Here is a 4,628-nt window from a genome sequence, read left to right on the forward strand (position 1 = left end):
GCCGCGATACTTCCCGCCGCCGCCGGCGGACGCGGTGCGCCAGCGTGCCCGCCGCGGCGGCGCCGTGTACGCCGCCGGTGGGGCCGGCCCGCCCGTGCAATGCTGCCAGCGGCTCTCTCTAGCCACTGTCGGCGACGGCCCGGCCGATATCTGTACCTGCTCCACACATTACTCGATGTTCCGCGAAAGTGCATGTGTGAATGTACGGCGGGCGCTCGTGTGTGGTCACAATGGGGAGAGGTCGGTACAGCACAGGCCAAAGGACGGAATGCCATGTGATAACACGCAAGATGTTGTTCGTGTTGGCAAGGAGTTCGCGTTTTCACTTCATCCGTTTGTTAAAGGTCGTTTTTATAGGCGCTGAATGCAATGTGCAAGTTTGGTTTTACCACACCCCATGAACTTTTATTTCCTTCGATTTTATGCGCAGCATCGACCATTCAGCGCGTCGACATTTAACTTTTAAAGTACAAGTGTTCATACAACGATATCCAGTGAAGATCTTGGATAGTCAGCGGTTGCGATTAGCTTTACATGTGTAACTTGACGTGCGTAGCATTTCTGTGGACATATGAGTGTCTCCTACGATGTCAGTGACAGTATAGCTCTCTTATACCCAGAATAAATGATCTCAATGTTCTGGAAGCCGGCTTTGACCCCACACCTGCCTTCGACAGGTGATATGAGGCGACTGACCTTCGACCTCTGACCCCAGAACAGTTTACGGGACCACAAAAAGCTGCCGGCACTCGCTGCTTACCGCGCATATTTCTATTACAGACGGCACATAAATATCCGCTCGGACCTTTCACCATTCATGGCCCCTAATCCTGGCCGCCTCGTTCAAAGGCCATCGCAGTCGACTGACGGTCAAAACAAATGCATAAACCACAAGCAAGGAGAAACGGAGACGCCGAGCTAACGCCGAAAACGTGATTTACAATTGTGTGGCACGCAGCCGGACCGGCGGGAGTGCAGCCTCTGTGCCGAGTGACCGACGCCGGCCGGCGGGGTCAGCGGTCAGGTTAGGGGTCACACACAGGACCATCCGTGGCAGGACAGTCTCGACAGAGCCGCCGGTACTGGCGACCCCGCCCGGTGTGTGTGTGTGTGTGTGTGTGTGTGTGTGTGTGTGTGTGTGTGTGTGTGTGTGTGTGTGTGTGTCGACTGCCCCCCCCCCCCCCCACCCCTACCCACCCCCGGTGGCTCGAGCTGCGTGCCCCTGACTTCGTCCCGAGTGGGTCATCAGTGACTGATCGGGCGGCCAGATGTCAGTATCATGGTCAGCCCAGAGTGGTCAGTATCATGGTCAGCCCAGAATGGTCAGTATCATGGTCAGCCCAGAATGGTCAGTGTCATGGTCAGCCCAGAATGGTCAGTATCATGGTCAGCCCAGAATCATGATTATGGTCAGAATATGGAATGGTCAGCCCTGGTCAGAACGGCCGGCCGGGGAATACAAAGATTGTGACCAGGGCTGGTGGCGTGTGGATGGGGTCGGCAACTGTGCGGCGGCACCGATCGGAGCAGCAGCAGCAGCGGCCGGAGCAGCGGCAGCGCCGACCAGAGCAGCAGCAGCAGCGGCCGGAGCAGCGGCAGCAGCGACCGGAGCAGCGGCAGCAGCGGCCGGAGCAGCGGCAGCACCGACCGGAGCAGTGGCAGCAGCAACCGGAGCAGAGGCAGCAGCGACCGGAGCAGCGGCAGCAGCGGCCGGAGCAGCAGCAGCAGCGGCCGGAGCAGCGGCAGCGCCGACCAGAGCAGCAGCAGCAGCGGCCGGAGCAGCGGCAGCAGCGGCCGGAGCAGCGGCAGCGGCGACCGGAGCAGCGGCAGCACCGACCGGAGCAGTGGCAGCACCGGCCGGAGCAGCGGCAGCAGCGGCTGGAGTAGCGGCAGCAGCGACCGGAGCAGCGGCAGCAGCGACCGGAGCAGCGGCAGCAGCGGCCGGAGCAGCGGCAGCAGCGACCGGAGCAGTGGCAGCAGCGGCCGGAGCAGCGGCAGCAGCGGCCGGAGCAGCGGCAGCAGCGACCGGAGCAGTGGCAGCAGCGGCCGGAGCAGCGGCAGCAGCGGCCGGAGCAGCTGGACATGACAGTTTGGGCCGTTACCAGAGGGCGTCCCGCCCGTGGACAGCGCCACACACTCGGGCCGGCTGAATCCGGCCATCGCCGGCATGCTCTCCGGAATCGGCCGGCGCGCGCCAGCCGGCCGGCCGCCGCCGTTGGATTTGAGGTCAGAGGGTCGCGCGTGGAGGGCGCCTGGGGGCGCAGATGTGCGCCGTCCGTGCTGCGCCACGCAGTTCTGACGCACCGACGCGCGCGCTCTGCTGCGGGCAGGCGCTCATGCATAATTAGGCGTACCTAGAGCGTACAGGCACGAACGCTTACTTGTGCAGAGTCGAAGACGGATGAGTAAGACGAAGGGTGAAACAGCCCGGAAGATGTCTGGACCTTGATCCAAGCTGTCTGACTGCAGCGTTGTACCAACGTTGTACGCTGCCTCGGAACAGACGAAGAGTCTGAGCTTGATTCAAAGTAAGCCACGTCCTTGCATAGGATGGCATTGGTCCGTGCTTTATAGTTTTATCCCGTGTTGTTTGCATGCTGGTAGCCGGAGTCTCTGTAACGGACAACGAATAGAAAGGAGACAAAACGCACCCAATACAAGGAGCCTTGTTATCCGAAACAAAGCCTCCAAGCATGGAGATTATACACGCACAATGCATATAAACACGCTGTCATCCCCAACCCACCGAGCGCCGTGTTGAACTGCCTGCGCGGAATGCTAGCGGAGGAGCCGGCCTCGGCTGAGCCAGCAGCGTGCGGCGCGGCCGGCGCCGCGTGGTGCGTGCAGTCGTGACCCGGGGCCACCGCCGCTCCCAGTCAAAAGAATGCGCTGTTGCGCAACAACTGCGCTCATCTCGCGATGATGGCCTCCGCACGCAGCCGGGCTGGGGCTGGCTGCGAAGGCTGTCAGCATGCTGCACGTAGCCGAGCTGAGGCTGGCTGAGAACTCCGTCAGGATACTACACGTAGCCGGGCTGAGGCTGGCTGAGAACTCTGTCAGGATACTACACGCGGCCGGGTTGGGGCTGGCTGAGAACTCTGTCAGGATACTACACGCGGCCGGGCTGGGGCTGGCTGAGAACTCTGTCAGGATGCTACACGTAGCCGGAATGGGGCTGGCTGAGAACTCTGTCAACATACTACACGCGGCCGGGCTGGGGTTGGCTGAGAACTCTGTCAGGATACTACACGTGGCCGGGCTGGGGCTGGCTGAGAACTCTGTCAGCATACTACACGCGGCCGGGCTGGGGCTGGCTGAGAACCCTGTCAGTATACTACACGCAGCCGGGCTGGGGCTGGCTGGGAAGGCCCCAACAGCAAGAAGATGCTTAAAAGCTTATGATGGCCACTGGAAAACTGTTTCTACAGGCGGGATGAAGCAAGGAACTCGCGGTAGATTCTCGGCGTTCAGGGGCAAGGACGCGTGACAATACAATACCATGCGACCGTTTTGGGAAGCGGCTCCTAAGTCGGCCCGCACCAGTGCACTGATTCCAGGTTTTTTCAAGATGCTCTTATTCAGAGTTGAAACCTTCATGTACATTTGTGTGTGCAGTTTCGCAGCATTAACGCAGTGCTGCACAGAAGATGGCAGAAGGGCTGTTCTCAGCACGTATAAAATGCTGAATGCTTACACCGATGGCCAGCCAATTCCCATCGCCGTCGTTATTCCCAAATCCCCGTCCCGTGTCCAGTCCAATGCCACATCAACCAATGTAAACCGAATCCGGTACGTATAGGCAACACGCTGCTCAGGCGCACTTGCGTCAACCCAAGCCCATCGATTCGCACACATTCTCCGGGTCACGCCAAGATCGCCTCGGTTCCAGCGGCGTCGCCCGTGACATCCGTCACTGCTGCACACAACAGGCATTCGAGGTGGCGGAACAGAGCTGACCCGAGCGAGATGTTCCCGTTGGTTTTTACCATCTGACCCCAAGTCGTTCAGCCGCGGGATCAGGTCAGCTGTCGGCAGCAGTACGAATCTCCCGCCGGCTGGCTGCCGGGCGCACCACTGTGTGGGCACACCACCAACACAGCACACGCGCCTGACACCAGCACACTGTGAGCCGACCTCAGGTCAGCTCCGGCCGCTGGGATCTGACGGAGTCGCTCACTGTGAGCCGACCTCAAGTCAGCTCCGATCGCTGGGGTCTGACGGAGTCGCCCACTGTGAGCCGACCTCAGGTCAGCTCCGGCCGCTGGGATCTGACAGAGTCGCTCACTGTGAGCCGACCTCAGGTCAGCTCCGGCCGCTGGGATCTGACGGAGCCGCTCGCTGTGAGGCGACCTCAGGCCAGAGGGGGTCAGCGCTGGGCCGGTGTTGCCCAATCTGAGCCTGGCCGTCTGGCTCATGAGTCTGGCCGTCTCGACGTCCCGTTGCTGTGACCGGCGAGTGGCCCAGCTAATCAGCGACGGCCAGAGTGGGCGTCCGGCGCCTGCTGTCGCCGTCCACCGGCGGCCGAGCGGGGCAGAGCTCCAATCGCTCGCCAGCGGCCGGCGCGCAGCTCTGCCGGCTCGGATCGTCGGTATAGATCAGCAGCGCGGCTCCTGCACGCGACGCTCGTG

This window comes from Pollicipes pollicipes, unplaced genomic scaffold (genome assembly GCF_011947565.3).
Source record: "Pollicipes pollicipes isolate AB1234 unplaced genomic scaffold, Ppol_2.1 Scaffold_5724;HRSCAF=6776_pilon_pilon_pilon, whole genome shotgun sequence".
NCBI lineage: Eukaryota > Metazoa > Arthropoda > Thecostraca > Pollicipedomorpha > Pollicipedidae > Pollicipes > Pollicipes pollicipes.